The sequence below is a fragment of the Caretta caretta genome, chromosome 1 (genome assembly GCF_965140235.1).
Source record: "Caretta caretta isolate rCarCar2 chromosome 1, rCarCar1.hap1, whole genome shotgun sequence".
Classification (NCBI taxonomy): Eukaryota; Metazoa; Chordata; order Testudines; family Cheloniidae; genus Caretta; species Caretta caretta.
Window position 1 is genome coordinate 50,352,084 of NC_134206.1, and position 24,560 is coordinate 50,376,643.

At 44.6% G+C, this 24,560-nt stretch overlaps 1 protein-coding gene and 1 long non-coding RNA gene across 4 annotated transcripts in view; one reads left to right on the forward strand and one right to left on the reverse strand.

Annotated features, from left to right (window-relative positions):
* Nucleotides 1-17,175, reverse strand: part of LOC125635615 (putative tRNA methyltransferase 9B) — an 88,622-nt gene extending 71,447 nt beyond the window's left edge. The window contains exon 1 of one of the 3 annotated variants that reach the window (XM_048847518.2): nucleotides 17,024-17,175. The gene's annotated coding sequence lies outside the window, so the exon portion shown is untranslated. The remainder of the gene's footprint in view (nucleotides 1-17,023) is intronic. The other 2 variants (XM_048847512.2, XM_048847528.2) reach the window with 2 other exon arrangements.
* Nucleotides 17,176-17,192: 17 nt separating this feature from the next.
* Nucleotides 17,193-19,243, forward strand: LOC125635644 (uncharacterized). The gene is made up of 2 exons (XR_007356327.2): nucleotides 17,193-17,713; nucleotides 18,970-19,243. It is a non-coding gene; the product is annotated as an uncharacterized LOC125635644 (long non-coding RNA).
* Nucleotides 19,244-24,560: the final 5,317 nt, after the last annotated feature.

Sequence of the window (24,560 nt, forward strand, 5' to 3'; positions counted from 1 at the left end):
AGGTAAGTTGCACTCAAGACCTGAGGCACACAGACCAATTGCATTCACAGCATGTTTAGATAAAACCATGGAAACAATGGTAAGGAGATTAGAAGTCCACGTAGAAAGAAACAGGTTCCTAGATGTAATCAAAATGGGTTCAAAACAGGGTAGGAGTGAGATTAACCACATTGTAAGGATAGAGACAGAAGCATAAAAAAGCATGAGAACCAAAGAATTCACTATAGTAAACTTCCTGGGCATGGGTTATAGAGAAAGACTACTACATAAATTGGCTTCCATGAGTATTCTAGGAAGAACGTACAGATGGATAAGGGCATGGGCAGCGGGTGGGGGAGGCTGTGCCTCCCCAAACAGCCAGGCGTGGCCCTGCCCACACTCTGTCCCCGGGGCTCCACTTCAGCAGTGCCGCTGGACTTCAGGGGCTGGGGCCACGCCGCCCACCTTCCTGGGGTTGGAAAGGCAGCAGCACCGCCGTGCACTCTCCCAGTGCTCTGGGGGGGGTACAGCGGCATTGTCGCACACTCTCCCTCCCGGTGCTCCGGGGCTGCGGGCAATAGCCAGCCTGGGGCAGGGCCCAGTGGCTGCAGTTGGTGGGGCTCTGGGTTCCAGGGGGTGCAGAAGGAGCAGGGCCTTGGGTGGAAGGGGCAGGGTTGGGGGCTAGCCTCCCCCAACCAGTGGTTCGCCTCCCCCAACCAGTGGTTCACGTGCTGCCCATAGATAAGGGGCTTCTTAAGGGCATGTCTACTCTACAAACTTACGTTGACCTGTTATGTTGACTTACAGCCACCCCAGTAATTACTGTGGTGGTTCATGTCCACACTACCCTCCTTCTGTTGGTGGTATGTGTCCTCACCAGGAGTGCTTCCAACCACTTACGAGGGGCAGTGTGGGGGACTGAAAGCCTCAGCTGCTCCCCAGCTCTTGGTTCCCCACCGGGAGCCTGGCTTCCTCTCCTCCCCTGGCTCTTGGCTCCCCACCGAGAGTCCATCTGCTCCCCTGCCGGGAGCACAGCAGTCACCCAGGCTCCAGATCTCCGCTCCTCCACCCCCCTGAGCTTTCAGCTCCCCACTGAGAGCCCATTTCCCGCCCACCCCCCCCACCGAGAGCATGGCAGCTGCCCAGGCTCTGGGTTCCCGGTTCCCTGCTGCGCCCAGTAGGGAGCTCCATGCCTGGAGCCCGGGCACCTGCCATGCTCCTAGCAGGAAGCGGGGAGCTAAGAGCTCAGTGGGCAGCAGGGCTCCCAGTGGGAAGCCCAGGCAGCAGCCCAGCAGAGTGGGGAGCTGGAAGCCCGGGCAGCAGCTCAACGGGAAGCACTGGCAGCAGCCCGGCTCTGAGCAGGAAGCCAGGAATCTGGGGGCCAGCAGGGCTCCCTGAGGGGACCAGGGAGCCTGGGCTGGAAGCCAGAAGCATGGGCAGCAGTCTGGCTGGGAGCAGGGAAATCAGGCAGCAGCTCAGCTGGGAGTGGGGAAACTAGGCTTTCTTGTCAATTTCTCAGCTCCAAGATGGCAAGAATGACAGCCAACAGCTGATGTAAGTAACCTGCAGCATCTACATGGACACTGCGTCTGCCCTAGCTACACCGACATAAGCCCTACACTTCTTGTGGAGGAGTTATTATGTCAGTGTAGTAGGGCACTTACATCGGCAGAAGCAAGGCTGTAGTGTGTACACTGATGTAATTAGGTGGACATAAGCTGCATTACAATCAACCTAACTCTGTAGTGTAGTAAGCAAAAGTCTAAATAAGGTTACTTTTGCCAAGGTATATTCAATTGGAAATTCAATTCCACAGGGGAGCATAATTAGCCCAACCCTCTTCAACATCATGATAAATGGCCTCCCTAAGGAGAGGAATAGAGGACTAGTGATCACATTATTTGCCGATGACTGTGCCATATGGACCAAAACCAGAAACCTTGAAAGTGTCATAAAAACAATGCACTTAAAAGGAGTGCAGAATGGGGAAACAGGTAGGGCTTCAAGGTCTCCACAGATAAAACTCATGACAGGTTTCAGAGTAACAGCCGTGTTAGTCTGTATTTGCAAAAAGAAAAGGAGACTAACCAATTTATCTGAGCATAAGCTTCCGTGAGCTACAGCTCACTTCATCGGATGCATACTGTGGAAAATACAGAAGACGTTTTTATACACACAAACCATGAAAAAATGGGTGATTATCACTACAAAAGGTTTTCTCTCCCCCCACCCCACTCTCCTGGTAGTAATGGCTTATGTAAAGTGATCACTCTCCTTACAATGTATATGATAATCAAGGTGGGCCATTTCCAGCACAAATCCAGGTTTTCTCCCCCCCCCCCCCCCCGCACACCCCCCCAAAACCCACTTTCCTATTGGTTTTTTGGGGGGTGGGGGGGAGAAAACCTGGATTTGTGCTGGAAATGGCCCACCTTGATTTTCTCCCCCCCACCCCCCAAAAAACCAATAGGAAAGTGGGTTTTGGGGGGGTGTGCGGGGGGGGGAGAAAACCTGGATTTGTGCTGGAAATGGCCCACCTTGATTTTCTCCCCCCCACCCCCCAAAAAACCAATAGGAAAGTGGGTTTTGGGGGGGTGTGCGGGGGGGGGGAGAAAACCTGGATTTGTGCTGGAAATGGCCCACCTTGATTATCATATACATTGTAAGGAGAGTGATCACTTTACATAAGCCATTACTAGCAGGAGAGTGGGGTGGGGGGAGAGAAAACCTTTTGTAGTGATAATCACCCATTTTTTCATGGTTTGTGTGTATAAAAACGTCTTCTGTATTTTCCACAGTATGCATCCGATGAAGTGAGCTGTAGCTCACGGAAGCTTATGCTCAAATAAATTGGTTAGTCTCTAAGGTGCCACAAGTACTCCTTTTCTTTTTGCAGATAAAACTAAGGGAATGATCTTCACAACAAAATCCAAAAGATTTAAAGTTATATCTATATAACCAACAGATAAATATAGTAAAAAATTACAAATTCTTAAGTGAGATATCTGATAACAAGCTCACTGAGAGGGACCACACTGAAAATATTAAAGATAAGGTACAAAGGTAGAATTAACTAAAAGTATCTCTGGAACATTTTGGGGAGTGGATAAGAAAATGGTGGTATAATGTGATACAGAGCTCTAGTTAGAGCAATTACTGAGTATAGATACCAGGCCTTTGGGTCAGCCGTGATCGGGAATCTGAGAAAACTAGACTATATCCAAGCGCAGGCATTGTGTATTGCATGCGATGCCTTCATTATTACACCTGTGTGTGTACACTACAGATAGCAGCCAGTGAAATTCCAGTCATTTTTAGAATGAAACTCCTAGACTTAACTTTTTGGGCCAAAGTAGTAGACAATTGCAAAGACAACAACATGACCCTAATAATATATAATGATTGTTGGGGATTAAGTGGAAGTCAGGTAGGACAAAAAAAAATATCAAAATTCCCCACAAAAGTAGAGTAGAGTAACTCCCCACTTAACATCCTCTTGCTTAACATTGTTTCGATCTTACGTCCCTGCTCCATTACAGAACATGCTCATTTAAAGTTGTGCAATGCTCCGCTATAACGTCATTTGGCCGTCTGCTTTGTCCACAGCTGGCAGCCCCCGTCAGTTTCCCTACGCCCCCACCACCCCACGCGCTGGCGGACCTTGCAGATCAGCACCTTCACCCTGCTCCCCCGCCTTCTGCCCACGGCAATCAGCTGGTGTGCAGCATTCGGGAGGCAGGAGCAAGGATGTGGCACGCAGGCTCCCCCTCCCTCTCCTGCCTCCTGAACACCGCAAACCAGCTGATTGCTGTGGGCGGAAGGCAGGGGAGGGAGGGGGGAGCTGGCGCGCCGTGTCTTTGCTTCTCCCCAAAGCCTCCTGAACGCCCTAAGACAGTTGATTGCCACGGGCAGGAGGCAGGGGAAGGCGCTGATCCATGGGGTCCGCTGGCGGGCAGTAGGCACTAGGGGGAGCACGTAGGGGAGTTGATAGGGGGGCTGCCAGCCTGTTTAATACCCTGTATTAAATTGCTTATTTAAAATGTATATAATGCTTTTTGTCTGGCAAAAAAAAAAAAAAAAATTTCCTTGGAACCTGACCCCCCCATTTACATTAATTCTTATGGGGAAATTGGATTCGCTTAACATCGTTTCGCTTAAAGTCACATTTTTCAGGAACATAACTACAACGTTAAGTGAGGAGTTACTGTATAGAAGTGGATAAAGCATCTTAATGAAAAGAAAGGACTGAAAAAGACCAAAATCTATAGCTATGGGAAAATATTTTATCATTGGAAAACCATCCCCTGAGACAGACATGGAATTATATAATTAAATTAATAAAAGGAGAAGATTGCTATATCTTGTATATTTACCAAATCTATGTATTTGTGATAAATGGGGACACTATTGCCAAATATATGCAGATAGCATGGAACAAGAAGAGTGGGAACAGCCTTCTGTGTGCACTCACTTGGACTCAAGGAAGCCGCAAGGTTAATAACTTTATCTGTCATTATGACTGAGCTAAGAGGGATTATGTTAGGACTAAACTGAGCTATAGATATGTGGCCAGCTACCGTGGCCACCCTCTCTGATTCCTTGTCAGGGATGCGGGCAATTTATGGTGGTAAATCTGACAGCAGAAATGATATTCTTAATGAAGTATTACTGCTAACAACCAAACAGGCACACAACTGGCTATAACCATAGTACTAGCAGGGATCCTGGTGCACGTGGGGATACCTGTACTAGGCGGACAAACAGGCAAAAAGTGCTACTGATAATGCACAAGTTGACTTAGGAATCCCCTTAAGCAAACTGGAATTTAAATACCTAATCAAAAATGAGATAAAGGAAGGAATGGCAAGAACTGTAAGCAAATGAAATGAAGGGAAAACATTCCAATAAGTATGCCCAACTGTTGAAAATGGTGATGTAATCCAAGGCCCTGAGAGGAAGAGCGAAGCGGTTCTATTAAGAATTCTAACACAGCATTGCAGATTAAATAGTAATTTATTTCTAATTAACAAGCATAAAGATGAATTATGCATAACCCAGGACGCAATAGATCATATCATTTGGAATTATAACGACTGTACCAGTGAAGGAGGTGTTTATATAGAAAACTCAGGTCTTAATGTAACAATTTTCCTTGTAACATCAAGAATAGAAGGAAAATAAGAAAAGCTCTTCTGCAACTCTTTAAAAAGTTTAAGAATAGCAGGAAGGGCGTGAGACTCTAAATCATGAACAAGATACAAAGTACAGTGCATGATGGTCATCAACAGGAAGCAAGAAGCAGAGGGCTACATGGAGAGTCTGCAGTCACTGTCTGAGACTACAGAGAATAAAGATACTCGGACGGTCAAGGAGGAAACCCAGGAGAGAGAATAAGCCCTGGGACCCTCTCCTGAACAGACAAGTTAGGCAGGAGGCCAGGACAGAGATGAGGCATTCCTGGGAAGTGGAGCAGGTTCCAGCGGTAAGCCCTGATAAAAGGGCATGATCTGGACTTCCAGGGAGAGAGCTCTGGGAGTTGTTCAGTGGAAGAACAGCAGGGGGCATTTAAGAGGCATGAAGGGCCAAGCCTGAGGAGAGCAGAAGTTGGTTTGTTTTGTACCTTTGGACTGGGTTTGTTAGGGGATTCCAGGGGACAGCCCTGATAGTATGTCTATACTGCACTGGGAGTCAAGCTCCCAGCCCAGGTAGACAGACGCATGCTAGTGGGGCTTCAGCTAGTGTGCTAACAATTGCAGAATGGACACAGCAGCTCAGGCCCACCTGACCCCATGGGTCTGAGCTTTGGTGGCTAGCCGCAGCCTTTGCCAGAGGCACCGTGTGCCACCGCTATTTTTAATACACTAGCTCAAGCCTTGCTAGCGCGAGTCTACCTAACTTGCTGACAGTCCCAGCCCTGAGAAGAAGGGTGAACCTAGACAGGCTGTGGGGGGTGAAGGCCTGAGAAAGGGTGAGCAGGAAGAAGTCCAGGGAATCAGCAGCAAGGAGTTGGATGAAACAGTCGCTGACTGCTAGTTATAGGGTCCCTGGGCTGGAACCCAGTATAGTGGGAAGGCCTCGGTTCCCCTACCAGCCACAGGAGAAAGCAGTGTGAAGCTCTGAGATAGGGATATGGATCGATGGAGAGCCCCATCGGAAGGATGCAAGGACCATGGGGCTCAGAGTCAGATCTGGAATCTTGATACAAGGATATTAGACTTTTATTTTTGAGAGGCTGTTACCTAGGAAGGGTTGGCTGCAGGGCAAAGTCATGGGAAGAGGCGGACCATCAGAGAGGCCATCAGCTGGGAGTGCCCGTCAGAGATACATTATGCTACACCCAACCACTCTAGTGGTGAGTCCACTTTTTCACAAAGCCATTTCCAGATCATGAATGTATTAAACACTGCTCCTGTTGGTAGTACTGCTCCCTGGTACACTTCAGTATTAATTTCACTGCATGCTGAGAATGGACAGTTTATTCCTACTTCCACTTTATTTCCCATCTGTTTTTAATCCATGATAAGACTTCTCCTATCACCCCATGGCTAACAAGTTTTGTTAATAGCCCATTCTGAGGAACGTTATCAAAAGCCTTTTGAAAGGCTAAAATTATATCCATTTGTTCTTTTATGCCCTACTTTGTGGATATTTTTCAAAGAATTCTAATAGGTTACAGAGGCACAATTTATAGCAGCTGTGCTCCTTTCTCTCTATTCTGTTTTGTAACCAAGCAAAGATTTTCTGAACTACTTTTTTCCATGCTAAAGGCTCACTAGTATACCCACCAGATGGCCAGCGGGGGGAGGCATTGGCAGTACAAATCATGAAAGAGCTCCACTCCATCTTCCTCCACTCTATTGGAGGAAGATGTGCTGAGGCACCAGGCTTCTGTGCAGATGGTCCTTGCCTCCAAAGATCTATCAAGATATGCAAATTTATGGGGGCAAGCCCCATATTAGTTCCATAGGGGAATATCACCTCCTAAAGCAGTGGTTCCCAAACTTGTTCTGCCGCTTGTGCAGGGAAAGCCCCTGGCGGGCCCAGCTGGTTTGTTTACCTGCCGCGACCGCAGGTTCGGCCGATCGTGGCTCCCAGTGCCCGCAGTTCACTGCTCCAGGCCAATGGGAGCGGCTGGAAGTGGTGTGGGCTGAGGGACATACTGACTGCCGCTTCCAGCGGCTCCCATTGGCCTGGAGCAGCGAACCGTGGCCACTGTAAGCCGCGATCGGCCGAACCTGCAGACGCAGCAGGTAAACAAACTGGCCGGGCCTGCCAGAGGCTTACCCCACACAAGCGGCGGAACAAGTTTGGGAACCACTGTCCTAAAGGAATGACAATGAGGAAATTCAAAATCCAAACTTGAGGAGTCTTCTTTCCCCTAAGCAGGGTCCCTTAATGTGTTACCATGTCTCCTTGTCTCCAGAAAGGAGGCTAATTGGGAATTTTCAATATGAACTTAGAATAGAAGTGCACACCAGTTAACATTTAGTTTTCTAAGAATTTTTTCACAGTGGGAAAGGGAAGTTTTCCCCCTAGAGAAGTAGTTGAGGTGTTCCAAACACTTAAACCACACACACCCCTGAAGTTTGCAAAGATCCTGGGGGATTTTCAGGAGGCAAAAGACAACCATGTGGGCGTCTCTTGCCTTTCCACCTACGGAGATGTTCCACAGTGTGGAGGGGGGAAAACGTGATATTAATAAGCCATAGGTTGTCTTAACTTCTGCTGGCTTCCCCCATGGCTTGGGGAAGAGGGAATCTGGAGGGGACGAGATAACTCAGCAGGCCCATCCTTTCCTCAAATGGTGAGGAACGGATAGGGCTTGCAAGTCATCTGGCTTCCTCCCGATTCCCTCTCGCCAAAACCATGGGGGAAACAAGCAGAAGTTAAGACAACCTATGGCTGGAACCCTGCAGAACAGCTCCTCAGGGCTGGAAGGCAGGGCAAATATGCTGCACACTCACAGATATAGTGGACAACATGGGACCTGAGTAAGGACTTCAGAATTTTATCCAAAATCCATAACAGCCAAAGGGTATGTTTACACTGCAATCAGAAGTCTGACTGCTGCACATGGAGAGACACTCAAGCTAGCTTTGATCTAGCTAGTTCAAATGGTAACAGAAGTGAAGCCACGACAGTATGGGCTATACAAGCCTACCCAGGACCCTGGATATGCCCTTGAGTGACCAGCCCCTGCTGCCACCCATTCTGCCAGTGCTTCACTGCTATTTATGTTTGAGCTAACTAGCTTGGGTTTGTCTCCATACGTGGCAGTCACCTCTGTTTGTAGTGTAGACATCCTAATAGTAGTTAGTTTCAAGTTCTGCTCTTAAGTAATGTATTTCCTAATCCGGCTTTCAACAAGACCTAAAGAAACTACATGTGCAGCAGTCAGACAAGAATAGTTGAAGTATACACCAATTACTTTTGCTACAAACAGATAAGAGTCAAAGAGTAGAAGGATACCAGGAATTCAGAGTGTGCTCTACAGATAAATGGGATCTCAGTCTAAGGTTGAACATTCCCAACATACTGAAAATTGCCTTGTGCTCTTCTTATGAAATATCTGAGATACCAGAGGCATACTCTAACACTGAAGATTTTGCTTAAGAAATTGACTGCATGACCGCCTGTTCATAGAAGCCTAAATTTAATCTGAATACTAATGCTGGCATTGTGTTGATTTTACTAAGTCAATTTATAAAAAAAAAAAAGCATACTATCTGCTCAACCACCATATAAATGTCCTTCATTACTGCTGGGGCCTCACATTCCAAAACCCTGTCTTGCAAGAAATTACATGCATTTGAACACTGACAACAAACGAGATCTGACAAGTAAACATTCTGCATCAATGGGACTGGAAATCTGGACTTCGAACGCCTTCATCTCCTGATGAGATCATATTATTGGTTTCTTCATGTGAAGCATGAAAAGTGTCCTTCCCCTCTGAAAAGTCACACAGAATCCATGAAGAATGTGAAGTTCAAGAGGCGACGGTTCCCACGAGCTAAACCAATTAGAGATTAGCGTTCAACAATACACCTTTCAGGAAGATGAAGCAATGAAAATCTAAACACCTTTTTTGTTATAGAAAAAGAGAGTTGTTTTTTCCCCTCACAGTTGTTTACATGAGCTGGACAATCTAGGCCTGATTCTCTTCTCACCGATACTCCAGTTTTACACCGGCGTAACTCCACTGAGGTAAACAAGAAGAAAATCAGGCAGAACTGATACTATCCACTGTACCAATACTTTCTTACAGCTGTGGGATTAGATGGGTAGTAAGTGTGAATACTAAAAACAACCTGAAAATAGTTGTTTTATAAATATTAAATGCTCCTACAGCTGTAGGGATGGTGTATGGCAGGGGTGGGGAGAAAGAGAGCGTAGCTGGAGTGTTGTGCTCTGGCAATCCCAAGTTGGCAGAGCTTCCTTTTGGGGGCCATAGCCAACCAGTAAAGTTTATTGCAGTCCCCAAGCTGCTCTAATCTACGTTAGGGTCAGTATATAACTGGCCCCAGAATCTGGGAGCTGCAACCAACTCCTTTGTGGCCCCCTCAGAGAACCCAGTAAAAACTGGGTTCAGCACAGAATCTAGGACAGAGAGAGAACATCAGCCCTGCTATAAGCAGGCACAACTTCTATCCTCCTCAAATCCCTTCTTACATCTCTTCTGAGAAACTGACAAAAACTTGACAAAGATTAAGCAGCTGGTGTACTGTCTGACCAGTATTTATCATGCTGACCAGTTTTGTTTCATTGTTACCTTGTGCTCCCCCCATGTTTGTCTCTTCTTTTATATTTCGATTGTAAGCTCTTTGTAGCATGGACCATTCTTTTTGTTAAGTGTTGGTACAGCCCCTAGCACAGAGGGCCTGATCGAGTTACTGCAATGTTTATAATAAATAATCTACATCAGTAGGATGTGTACTTGCTTACTCAGATCTGAATTTGATCCAAATTGTTTTTAATACTTTGGGAAGAAGGAAGGAACACTTCATAACCCCATTTATTTTTCCTCCCAAAATACTCTGCTGTCGGTATGGGTTAGAGTTTCTTCTGTCTCTCTTGATCACTGCTCACCTTTTCTTCATGCAAGGCCATATTCTGATCTGCACTACCCCAGGGAACTTCATTGACTTCCTGGAGTTACTCTGGATTTTCACAAGAGTAACTAAAATCTGAATATATGTATTTTCTCCTTTTACTTTGCTTCTGTTTCAGTCTTTTACCCCTCCCCCACCAACCTTTCAGTTCCTGTATCTGCATTGCTACAAGTCTTTACTTCACAGGAACATTCCCCAGTGTCTTTGTTCCTTGAAACACAATTATTTTTCTAAAAGGCAGAAATGGCTTTGTGGTCTGACACTGGAATACCTCAGGGATTTCTAGAGAACTTACTGTGTGAATGCTGACAGAAAGAGCAGGAGACAAACAGAAGCTTTTTTCCTCTAAACAGGGTCATAGATGCCATTGTGTTTCTAGTAGAGCAATGAAGAAAGGCATTTGGAGATATATATATATATATTCTGCAAGAGTCTGCTTAACAGAAAAAAAAAAAAAAGAGACCCTTATGCAGCAATTCTATTAAATAACCCCAACAACAGTCTATAATGGTACCTTTGCAGATTTTTTTTCTTTGATAGTACAACTGATCTAAGTCTAATACAGAAGAAGATCTATCACACACATGTGCATTATCAATGTGGTCGTAGAGTTAATATACAATAATTTATGCTATTATAAAATAACAGCAGTTGGATTTGACAAAAACGGGAAAATTCACTATCTATGTATTTGATTCTCATAGGCATAGGCATCCATCAATCTATTACTGTTGGGAGCCAATGCTATAGTTGTTACCAGAACATACTGGTATCATCCTCCTTTGGGTCCCACACTGAAAGAAAGGGTAGAAGAGGCTATAAGTGCAGCATAGCCCCATAGAATTATATTCATGCAAAATACCATAATCCTAAACATCTAAAAGCAATGCTGAGCAGTATTTGGAGGACTGTTCAAAACTAGGTAGGAGGGAATGGGGGGATGAAACTAGTAAATACAAGCTACTTGGATATTTATTAAAAATAGACAAAGATCAGTCTATAACTCACTCTGACCCACTTATTTTTTACGAAGTGGGATGAGGGGCCCTAGTTATGCTTTTAGGTATCTGTGTACATGTGCTGCAGAGGCCGCCTCCCCTATTCTACCACCTTTTCTAGGGAGAGAAAAGGCACAAAGAGAAAAAGAGAACTTACATTACATCCCACTTTCTTTGAAAAGGTCATGGGATGGAGGAGTAAGAGAGGCTTATGCTACCCCCATCCTTAGTGACAGAGTCAAAATTCTCGTTTGATCTACCAGTGGAACCCCATTCAAGGCAATGGTACAACCACACTAAAAGTTGGGGAGAAATCAGGGGAAACCAGGAGTTAGAATCAATAGTCCTGAAGCAATTTGGAGAGGGTCATCACTGGATGTAAAAAGACTAGTCCCTCTCACCCCCTCCAGTGGCTGCACCTCTAAAAGGCCTCTGTAATCCTTTCCTCTTCATTTGATGTCAATGAGTTTGCACTAGTGTAACTGAGAGGAGAATTTTGCACATGGTCTCTCAATCATGAGGTTGCTTTGGTGTTCCTTGAGACTACTGAGCTAGAGGGTTTCTTTTTCCATCTCTTCTGTTTGAATATGCTTGGCACAAAGTATGGATAAACATGACAAAGGCCCTAATCCTGCAATTAACTCTGCTGAGAGCAAACTTCAACATACTTACAGTAGTTGGATCTTCCTAAGAGTTCTATTGTCATTAAGAAACATTCCTTTTTTAAGCAAGCCAACTAGAAGGTTGATGAGGCTGTGGAAGAATTTTTGAACTCTGCATTGTCCTTTAGGCATATTTCTGATGGGATGATGAGCTGCCTTTACAGCCCACTCATGCCATCTGAGTGCTATAAAAAGTCTGTAGGAGAACAGAGAATAGACCTTTATATACTTTTTTGCCCTGTTTAGGTACATTACAGTAGTATAATCTCAAGGTGACAAAGGCACATATATGCATGACCTGGTCTAAGCATGAAATGGAAGGTCCCATTCACCTTAACAGGTACAGATGGTAAAAAGTATTCTTGATGTGGTTGCTACCTGCACATCCAGCAGTAGCCTCTGTTCTAATAGCTATCCTATATTGTAAACATGATTCACAAGTAACAGCCACCCGCAGCCAATTAAAGGAGTTGCTATGTATTTTATCATTCCTTCTCGTTGTTTCCCCAACGAAACAAAATTAGCTAACTCTTGTCCAGACTGGACCTCAATTTAGACCTCATGCAGCCTCAATCTCCAGCTAACAAAGATCCAAATTGAGCACAGGGACTGAAGGGAGGCAACCTCTACCTCAACTATTCAGGGGCTGATGGGGCCAGGGTAACTGATGCAATAGCATCTGAGACACTGCATGGATGCAGAATAGCCAGGGCATGAGAACACCCTCTTATTCCCCCTCCTGTATCCAATATACCCATGTCTGCCCTGGCCCACCCCAGAATGTCCCCTCTGCCAGGTCTTCCAATGGGATGAGCAAGGTGCACAGCCAACTCTGTGGCTCCAGCAGAGGGCCTCTTGCACATTGGGTATTTCCTAATGAGACACACGGCTCCTGTTCAGCCACTCTGCCCCCTTGCACATAGGCTCACCGTTTGAGACACAGGCACAAAGCCCCGCTAGCTGCTCACTTTCAGAAAAATGAAAGTCAGATACCTTTTCAAAAGAAAAATAAAAGATGAAATGAACTAATCTCTGTCTTGCCAGAAAATCCACTAGTGTAACATACAATGTAGCTGATCTAGAATAAAAAATTTGTGTGGGGTCATGCGAGAAGAGTCTTGTCAAATATATACAAAAATTCTATTTTAAGATTGTTGGGAATATTTCTTTTAATAAATTAAAGCCCAACATGTTATACCACAGTCAGAAGAGAAGTTCTGTCTGAATTATACTTTCCCCTTCCCCCCACTTACCTAAGCAATTCCTACATTTTGGCAATAAGATGCTTCTAGCTCTAAATTATTTCTACATTTCAGATTCATACAGAAATATATATAAAGCAAATGAACAAAAATGAAAATATATTCATGCAACTGTTTCTGCCTATCACCTTTAATCTTTCAAGCACTTTAAAATGTGCTTCCCACAGAGGGAGAGAGAGATCTATTTTTGCTTTAGGTGAATATAAAAGTAATTTGTTGCCATAGCAATATTCTTCCAACCCGAATGTTCTGAATACTGTAGTTGCTTCAGCTTTTGGGCAAACTGTAACCATCACCATACCCCATTTAAAATGTCATGTTTCACTAACCTCTTTAGTTCGGCTTTGATTTCATCTTTCTGCTACACAATATTAAAAAATGTAATTCAATACAAATATTTATGTCTATATGAGCTTACTCGCAGAGACCAATTTCAAATAATCATTTACTTGTATCTTGTTTAATTAAAATTCACTGGAAACCTCAAGCTTCTCTAACACAGACATAGAAATAAAACCAAGCTGTACCCAATGGACCAAATTCTGAAGCCCATGGGACTTATGTGCATGATTTGGAGGGCAGATTTTTACCTGTACTGATTTATTTGTAAGGGCCATATCATCATCTCACAGACTACTCCAGTGGTTCTCAACCAGGGGTACGTGTACCTCTGGGAGTACACAGAGGTCTTCCAGGGGGTTGTGATGTTCCCCTCTGGTGTTATCCGGACCAGTGATCTGCTAGGTCACTCCAGTCCTTGACTCTGGGAGCCAGCCTTACCCTGCTCTGCTGTGAGAGCCCCCACTCCTGGGCTGTTCACGCACAGTCTCTGGTATGTAAGCTGCTTCATGGATCGTGCAACTGAATGACACTAACCAATATCTCCAGTCCCAGACACAACCCTAGGAACCTCCGTCTTGCAATGTCCAGTTATGCCCACTGGATGCTGCAAGCTTATGAGTTTGTCAATTTAACAAACAAATTGATATACACCAGGCTTGTTATCCTGAGAGGAATCTCTGACACGCTTTAAACCAAATGTACTGCTTCAGGTAGAACAAACAAATTTATTAACTACAAAGATTGTTTATTCTACCCTATCTTTGTAGTTAATAAATTTGTTTATTCTACCCTAATTTATTAACTACAAAGATAGGTTTTAAGTGATATTAAGTGAAAGGCAAAAAGTCAGAGTGGTTACCAAAATAAAATAAAATACAATATAAGCACGCAGTCTAAACTCTCAACCCTATTAGGCTGGGCAACATCTAGACTAAGCAGTTTTTCTCACCCCACTGGATCTTGCAGTCCTTAATATACAGGTTTGCTCCTTAAACCTGGGCCAATCTCCCGTGCTGGAGTCTTGTCTTCCTCTCAGTATCTAGGTTGTTTGCAGCATAGGTGGGGGCAGGAGAAGGGCCCAGTATGTGTCCACTGTGTCTGTTTTATACCCTCAGTCCATGTGCCTGTAGAACAAAAGTCCAGGCATGCCTGGGGGGTATTGCTCCGTCACCCAGCAAGGTTGAGCAATTCCTCTGGTGTGGCCTCATGAAGGTGAGTCATTGCATTGTAGCTCCCTTGCTGGACAATGGCTGTTGATGGATTGTTTCACACCCTGCCCAGGCATTAGTTACTTTCCTTGCTGTTGCCTCTGGGGAGTTAATATCTGACTGATTCCCCAACTTACAGCAACCATACCTCACAATTCTCATAACTTCATATGCATTAATGATATACATATATGGATAGAGAAATGACTTTCAGCAGATCATAACCTTATACCTTACAAGGCATGCTTTATGTGTAAGATCACGATTATATGAAAATGAGGAATATGGGGCTTACAGTATGCTCCCCCAAGCCATAGAATGTGACAGGGGTACATCAGCTCATCTAGATATTTGCCTAGTTTTACAACAGCTACATAAAAAGCACTAGCAAAGTCAGTGCAAACTAAAATTTCATACAATGACTTATTTATACGGCTCTATATACTATATCCTGAAAACTAAGTACAATATTTATATTCCACTTGATTTATTTTATAAGTATATGGTAAAATGAGAAAGTAAGCAATTTTTCAGTAATAATTAAGGTTAAGATTTTGTCATGCTCTGCCTCTAGAACCAAGCTCTACACAGGAGATCTACCAGAGCCTGGATCATGTACACAGAAGCACTGTGCCTACACACTAGCTCCTGTCCCACCACTGTGTGGAGTAGCTTTATTGTTGTGTAAAGACATGAGGTGCCGTGGCAGACACCAAAGGTCATCCTCCATTTTGGAAGGTGGAGTTCTGAACCATTTGGTGTAGCACAGACTGTGGCAGACGGAAGCCTACAGAAGCCTCTCATTGCTGTGTTATGTAATGTTTAACTAAAAATAACGTAGCTGTTAAATACAAGCTATCCGTGCCTTAATAATAAGAAGAACACAACTCCCTTTGCCCTTTCCAGCTCCTTAGCAGCACAGCTCCAGTTGCCATGAGCTATCCCACAAGCCACTTCCTCTCCCCACCTTTTCCTCCACACCTTGAGTAAGGGGGTTTCATCCGGTCTGCACTGACTTACTTACAAAAGCAAATACCAATGGACTGAGGTAGGTGTGATACCACAGTGGGCAGCAATCTCATAAGCTCTGCTCCTGCCAACCTGCAATTCACACTCCACCAAATGTTGAATCCCCCATTTGAAAGGGAAACTGTGTGTGTGGCTCCTGACTAAGAACTGTGCACATGCTATTGTAGGATTTTGTTGTTGTTACCTCATGTTACTCTCATCGCACCCTGACCTGCTTGTTTGTCTCACACACTGTTACATCTTGTCTTTTAGACTGTAAGCTCTTTGGGACAGGGACTGCCGTTTACTATATTGTTTTACAAAACCTAGCAAGATAGGTTACTGACCTGGCTGGCTTCTATGCAGTACTGCAAAGTAAATATTAAATAAGATTACATAGCATGTTAGGATGCAAATTACTGGGATAGCTTATTTCTTAAATTTAGCATATGCTTTCTTAGTCCAGATGCAAATTATGTTTTTACTATTTTATTTAAATTGGTACAGCTATGTTTAAGACAGATAAGAAATGCAAAATAATGTCTTTCAGATACTTTGTAGCAAACCTGAAACACTAATGCACTCTACACTTTAGAATGAAATTTACCTCAGATGACCTGCCCAGGACTGATTCTCCACCGCCTTGCCCCTCCCTTGTGCACTCTTGTACTGTTCCTGCTCCCGGCTGGGATGTCAGGGACAGGCCAAGGGCAAAGAGAGGGCATGCCTGGAAGGCACTGCACTATTACTCTTCCCGTGCCCCTGAGGGGCCCGAGGAAGCAGCTCACATGCAAATTTACTCTAGAGAGAGGTCTAGAGGACCCCAGCTACAAAGCACCTTTCCCCTTCTTTCAGGAACCGAGTCACTGAGAATCAAGGCCCATGGGTCTGCTTCTGAGTAAAACTGAAGTTTGCAACTGCAGAACTTCCTCTGCAAACGCGGGCTAGATGCTCCGCGGGCTTCCCAGCGGCGGGAGCAGAGGGAAACTGATTTACATTGTCGAAAGCAGCGATTTTAATTATTCTACGAGCGCGGAGGGGAGGACCAGCTCCCTCCAACTCCCCCGGGCAACGGTCTGTTCCGGTGAACTTCATGCCACCCAGTGTGGTGTAACCCCCTGCTCCGACCCTGGAAGGGCTGCTAGAATTGGCCGGCCCGGCACTACCTCGGCAGCTTCCCGTGCACCAGCGGCGGTGGGGTGGGACAGCGCTGGGCAAGGCCACCCCTCCCTCAGGTGGGACCAGGCTATGCCCACCCGCCCCCGACCTTGTGCACCAGACACTAACTCCCCTCTCCCACCATACGCGTTGCACAAGCAGCCAGTCAAGTGGCAACGCCGCTGCGTCTCCCCTCATGTGATGCTCCTTTTCTCGCCCCGCACAGCGCCAGCGGCCCCCTCCCCGCGCGGGGCTCGCCCGGCCCGGCCCGCTCCAGTCGCTGCGGCTACTCACCCCGACTCCCTCCTGCCGCACGCCGGGCAGGCACTGGGCGCCGGGTCCAGGCGCCTTCCCCGGGCGGGGGGCTGTCCGGAGGCGGCGCGCGCTTCAGTGGCCACGTGGGGCTCACTCCCAGGGCCAGTCTCCCTGGAGCCTCAGCCGGCGCGGCGCCCTTCCTCCGCCCCCAAACAATGCTGCTCTCCTAGGTTACGGGCTCGCTCGGGTCCCTATTGGAGCCTTTTGTCCTGTGACTCGCTGGAGCGGCGCCGCAGGCCCAGCCTTCGTGTTTGGTAGGGGGATTACCCGGGGGAACCTTGCAGCGGGGTCCCTCCACGTGCTCCTGACCGGGAAAGGTTTGGCAGATGCAGAGGGGCTCCGGAGAAGGCCCCCGAAGCGGAATGCCTGCATTTGACGCCGTGGGCCCGTAGATTTACCTTTAGGATCCCCTTAGGCCGGATTCTGCCATCCTTAGTGTAGTACATGTCTCCGGGAGGAGCTGGCTGAGTGCGCCATGCTGGCTCACTCTGATTTGGGGGCAGACTTTGCTCCCCTTCCCCTCCTCTGGGAGTACTAGAAGTACTGGAGTAGGGGTGGGAGAAGCTGGCCTCTTCTCTCTATAGTTCCCTGCACTGTCCCGGCCTCAGTCCTTATGCACCTCCAGGGATCTCAGAGAAGCACCACAACTGCAAGTAACTTTTGGCTGAGGTATGTGGGAGATCCAGGATCTGCCTTCCTCCAGACAGCCACCAAGATCACCCCATCAATGGCTGTGAGCAGAGAAGACAAAACGCCACAAATCTCCACCTAGGGTGTAGGATGATGGGAGGAGAATGTCAATTGTATATTATTGTTCCCCCTGTCCCACACAGGCTGGTGCTTGCAGTTCTGATGTCCTGGGTGTGACAAGGGTACCACAACTAGGGTGGAAGATCACTCAATATGACCAGCCCCCCAGAGCTATCTTGACCAGAGACAGCGGAGCTAGAGCTGCACTGTCATGATAACTTCTGGCTTGCTGTTGCTGCTGGCATGCGGGGTACTTTAAAAGGGGCAGCCAGGCCATGAAAAGTTGTCTTGGTTATGGAGAGGAGCAGTTGAGCTAGAGCCACCATAAAAATGTAATGCCCGAGGCAGCCATTTATGTTTCTTATACCTAATGCTGATTCCCATGCTTACGTCACACCCAGTCTAAACTCTTGTACAGAGATGGGAATCTGTGTGAGAGGAGAGGAAGCGGATGGGTACTCTCCATGCATCATCCTGCTTACAACCTTGCAGGGATTCAGCACCAAAGTTAATACTAATGGAGTCATAGCTTTGGTGTTCAGCCCATCCGTAAGGGAAGGGGCCCATGATAGTTCCTGGTGGCGGCACTCCACTGGAGTCATGCTGTCAGTGAGCCAAGGGTCAGTCAGGGTACCTAGAAACAGTTTAGAGGCCCAGGGCCTCTGCACAAGGGGCATCTGGAAGATCCCTGTAGATCTGGTGGATCTATGGTTTTTGCAGGCCATTCTCTGGTCAGATTTGCAGAAGAACAAACACTACTCCCTCCTACCCCCCCAACAAAAAATCTGCAACATTTCCCTCATGGAGTTTCTTGTAACATATGCGGATATTCTCATATCTCTATTATATGTAATATTAGATGTTCTTGTGGCACCTTAGAGACTAACAAATTTATCTAAGGTGCCACAAATACTCCTTTTCTTTTTGCGGATACAGACTAACATGGCTGCTACTCTGAAACCTGTCATTAGATTTTCTGAGTATGCTAATAACACTTCTAACACAAAAAAGTATTTATGTGCCAGTTTTGTGAGATTGACACAGTATAAAACTGAAGTGACGAAGGGATAGTTTAGGATGATTGGTGAGTGGGGGCTTGCCCCTCTGATTTACAGATTTCTCTTGTTTTTTGTAGTCATTTAACTTTAACTGATTCTCTTCTTACTTTTCCACAGATGTAATGCTGCTGATTTGAGTGGAGTCATTCCTGGTTTGTATCCTTGGAAATGAGAAGCAAATCAGGCCCTCTTGAGTTGGTAGCACTCCCACCTACTTTGGATGTGTGTGAATGGCTACACAAGATGCAAGACCATGGAGAATCAGGCCTATAATCCCACTTTGATATGTAACTTCCATTAGTGTTAGTTGCATTTTCCTGGTCCATTAGGACAATTCTCCTCAAAGCTGTAAAGGATAGTCGTGAATATAAAGGTGATGGCTGTATTAATAGCAGTTATTGTTGTGGCACCTGCTTTTCGGGGTTAATGTAGAATGTCAAGGAACTGCTGTAATTATTTTTAATAGAGTATTAAAAATAGGTTGAGGAAACAAGATCATTAGTTTAATTAATGCATTAAAAAGATAAAGGAAGTAGGTTGTTACAGTTAGTACAAATCAGGAGAAGTAGAAAAACAAAAGAACACCATAAAACAAAATACCACAGAACTTTTCGCTACACAGGGTAAAAAGGACTGGCAAATCAACTGTAGCATATAGTACAGTGACATTGTGCATGTGGTCAGTGATCAGAGAGCTAGTGAATTCTTCTTAAGGAAGAATTATCTCTCTGTCCAGTTGGACAAAAATAATTATTTTGCGTTATTCTGTGCTCTTCTGGCAGGGGTCCCTTTCTGGTAGCAGACTGGTCCATTGGGTAGACTCTTAGACTGATAGCCAGGAGACTTGAGTTCAGTTCTCAGTTTTGCACTGACCTGCAAGTCATTTCACCTCTCCTGGTGACTCATTATCTTTGTAAGGTGCTTTGAGATCCACAGAAGAAAGGTTGCTACATATGAACTAAGTGTTATTATTGTACATTTGTTAAAGAATCTGAGTCACATGAACCCGGTGTGGAGAAAGAAAGAATTATCTTTGACTAACAGCAGTAAAAAAAATCCAGAAGACTATCTCCAGCAACAGCCTATTTGCATCAAAAAACCTTTAAAACCAACCCACAAGAACAAACTGAAGAAACTCAGTATCTGCAGAAACAAAGCAAACTGTCTAGGGAAATATACTTTTTTGCATAAAATATACAAACCCTACAGTAAATCCTTTATATAATCCTCTTTATAGAACAACCAAGCAAATATACCAGAATAGGAAAAGAAATATGTTTCAATTTCAGCATTTCTTCAATATGTATTTTAATTTATTGATGATGTTGCAAAAAAAAAAAAAAAAAAAAAGCTACTGTACCAAAGACAACAAAGTAAGGCCCAGTCTTGTAAATGCATGTATCTTTGTGAGACCCTTTCCTTCCATGGGGAGCTGTGTAAATTCAGGGGATTCCTTGAAGTTGCAGAATCGGAGTTGCAGTTGCAGAATGAAGTTGCAGTTGCAGAATCGGAGGCTAAATTCTGCGTGGCTGACCTGTCCTATCATGTGGGATTTACAAGGGCTCAGACTGCAAACTCTTACTTAGGTGAGTAGTCCTAACCTCACATGTGTGGACTTCGCTGTCCCTTCTCTATCCTTGTTCTTGTCTATCCTTCATTCTCTGTATATTTCTCTTCTTTTGTCTTTCTCTATTCTCTTTTTTCCCTGTTCTCTCTTTTCTCTCTCTTTGTTCTTTCTTTTTCCTTTTTCTCCTCATCCTTCTTTCTTTTTCTCTCCCATCACTTTTTACTGCTATTTTTGGTTTATGTAGGGTCATCACAATTCAGCCTGTACAGTGGGTCTCTGCATGAATAAGGGCAACTCACCTGAGTACAAGTATCCAGGATCGGGTCCCAAGTTTGTGTCCTTGCTCCTGGGCTGCTTGTGTCGGGGGTAATATAAAGAGTTATTGCTCTGACCCAGGAGAGGTCAGGTCTTTTATCATTTTAAATGCTTAAAATTTTTTAGCTATAAAACTTTAAGAGCTTAAAGTTTTCAATGTAAATAAAAGCCTCACTCTCTGTTCACCTTCGCTATGCGCTTCCCTCACCCTGCACCCAATTATAACTCCCTCCTCTCCCATCCTATGCACTTACCCAGTCTGGAGGAATGGAGTTCTGCTTTGCTGAGCCTCAAAAGGTCTTCCAGAGGAGGCTATTCCTGCCTTATATGACAACCCAACTTAAACTTTGGAGGCCACATCCTCAAAGTACATTGTTGCAGCTCCATTAAAGTCAATGGAACTATGCCCATTTATATCAGATGCTATTGGTGCTCATACAAAAACTTGGGAAATTCATAAATAAAAGCAGTTAAGGTTGAACATATGTTTCAAAGGAATGCAGTGAATGGCTCCAAACACAGTTACATTTTTTTCACATAATTCTTCAATTCAAAACAAAACATTAGAATGTCTGGAAATAAACTGGGGATCCAGTCACTTCCCCACTAACATATAATCCTCCATTGCTCATTATCACCCCACCCAACAGACACTGCCCATTCATTGTTAACTTTGACCCTTTGTTTTATAGTGGAAGTGTATTGTTAGATGTGTACTGTTCAATCTACTGTACAAAACCACACTTTAATTACCAGGAATGGATACTTGACTAGAGAGATGATTAACAATAGATTTGTAGCTTGAAGCACAATTAGAAAAATTTGAGGTATGTAACTTGCATGGCTGGTAAAACTGGTTTGAAAGGTGCCTGTAAATCTTACAACAGTTTTTGAAAAAATTATCAACATAAAGAGTACGATATGTTTTCTGAGCCTAATTTTTACTGTTCTGGGGATTTCATTTCTTAGGAGCATATATGAGAGATGAAGTCAATCAAATCGTTGCAGGAATTTGCTTATCTGATAAGGGCCCAATCCAAAGCCTATTGTAATCAATTCAAGGACTCCCATTAATTTCATTCAGCTTTCTATCAGGGTCTAAAAATCTTACCATATTTAGCAACTTTTATATTGTACATAGATCTTTATCATGGCATCAGCACTTTCTTGTCCGGTGTGGTGCTGAGCACCCTCAGCTCCCACTGCTGTCAAGAGTGAGAGGTGAAAGCATTCTGCTCTTTGCAGGATAGAACCCTCTTTTTGTTCTCACATTGCATTATATACTGTGCTGCGAAAGACAGTTTGTGTTTATTGTATAATATGAGCATATTTTTATCTCAAGAAACTGGATTGAAATAGGTTGTGTCATTCCTATTGGCTGTCAGTATAAGGACTCAAGAAGATCACAACAACAACACAGATTGGAGAATAATAATGTCAAATACAGGGCCAGATTCTCGGATGACATAAGACATGCTAGCTCCATTGACTTCAATAAAGTTATACAAGTTTAGGCCAGCAGAGAATCTTACCCATTATTTTTACTTAAAACAAGATAATTGGAATAGATGGCCAGCTAGTCCCATGAATCAATTAATATTACATTATTAGATGACCAGTAGTTGATGCTACTATTAGAGGATATGCCTGCATCTAACTATTGCCACTGTAAATCTAGATCAGGGGAGGCAACCTATGGCCTTCAGCACGCAAGCTGATTTTCAGTGGCACTCATACTGCCCGGGTCCTGGCCACCGGTCTGCGGGGCTCTGCATTTTAATTTAATTTTAAATTAAATTTCTTAAACATTTAAAAAACCTTATTTACTTTACATACTACAATAGTTTAGTTATATATTATAGACTTATAGAAAGACTATAAAACACTAAAAAGACTTCTAAAAACGTTTAAATGTATTACTGGCACACAGAACCTTAAATTAGAGTGAATAAATGAAGACTCGGCACACCACTTCTGAAAGGTTGCCAACCCCTGATCTAGATACTTTGTTGTGATTGGTGACAATATCAGTATGATGGATTATAGGTGGCACATGCACTGATACCTACCATTAAAGTTACCTCCGTATTTCTAATAGAAAGGGTAATGTTCAGTTGCTTATGAATAATTTTTTCAAAGTTTTACCTTTTCAGCTGAAATTTGATATCCTTGTTCCCAGATAGCGATCAGTATTTTTTTTTTTTTGAAGGTTTCACACAAAAAAAGTGTTAAGCCATTTGCTAGCTTGGAAGGAGTTGCGGGAGCAGGAAGCAGTTTTGCTACTGAGATTTTTTCCCAATCTTTATTTGAACAGCACTAGCAGCTCAATAGAAGATGCTGAAAATTTTTTTGGCAAGGACATTGTCCCTGGAGTATAGATTTGCCTTTCATTGGTCTAGTGAAAATCAGATTTGATTTGGCTAGTTTGTAAAGGTTTAAATAACATACTTTGTGCATTGGCACTTAAGATTATGTTAAATGAATATAACCATCTTCCAGCTTTTCATGGAACAACACATGTATGAGTATATAAGTTGAGTGAAAATTTCCACTGAATAGATGTTTTAGTATTCTATTAGATGTGAACATGTAAACACAAAAAGGTGGAGCGCGATATCAGACTAAGTAGAGGACTATGCAAGATAGTCTGTAAAGGTGTGTATGTATGATGGGGTGAACCTGGCCTTTTCGGCTCCTTAAAGGAGGCCAAGCAGTCCTACTGTACCTCATCCCAGGCAAGGAGCAGTGAAGGTGGGTCCTCTGGGCCTGCCTAGAGCATCCTCAAAGAAGAATCCAATCAGAGGCCAGCAGGCTCAGACCAAAGGAGCTTCAGAGGCTTAGCAGGTTAGTTTCTGGTTGGGCCTGGAGGGTCAGGGAAGGGTGCTCCTCTCTGTCCGAAGTAGCTCAAGGGAAAACTAGAGTTTGGTTCTGGCTGCAATTGCTTATGCTGGGAGAGAGAGGACCTGAGAACTTTTAACCCTGAGATAAGACAAGATGATCAAGGGACCAGATGGGAAGAGGCCCAGAGGAGCAGCAGCAGTGAACTGGAGTGAACAGTACATGGCTGCTGTTTATAGAGTGCCTGGTTGGAACCTGGAGTAATGGGTGGGCCTGAGTTCCTCCACAGGCCACCAGCAAAGTGGTGTAAACCCCAAGAAGGGATCGAGGGTCTTTTGAAAGCCAGAGCAAAGGGCTGAATTCAAAGGGCCCAGAACTGGGGCTGAAAATCCTGGTGAGGGCAGATAGTTCTCTTTGACTTTTGTTACCTTGAAAGGGATTCATTTTGACTGTATGACCCAGCCAGAGGGCCAAGGCACTGAAGACCTGACAAGTGACGTCAATAACCTACAGGGGGCGCCAGTATCAGGAAAAGGACTGCAGCACCACTCGCAGCAGTAGGAGGCACTCAAGACATCAGTGTCCCCTGTTATAGTATGAAAGAAGGCTGAGCTCTGTGGAAATCCTGCCTCCTTCCATGTGATGTAGAAATATGTATATGGAATGAGGCAAAGATCTTGCTTTAGTGATTACACATATTCTGCTGTATGGCGAGTTCTATCACTGACTGTCAAACAACAGGAGCACATGGGCTCCAATTTTCATCATTCTATACAGCTTTTAAAATTCAGAGGAAATTCCATTAAAAACTGCATTAAAAGAAATTTAAGGTTTCAAAGTGAAGCACTGAGACATTAGGAAATTTCAAGGTGAAGTTTGCCAATGCAGACTTCGCACTGTCCCCTGGGTGTATACAATTGTGACAGGGTGCAACCTGGACAGTGGGACCACTGATGTCCTCCAAACCCACCAATCTGGGCTGCCTCTG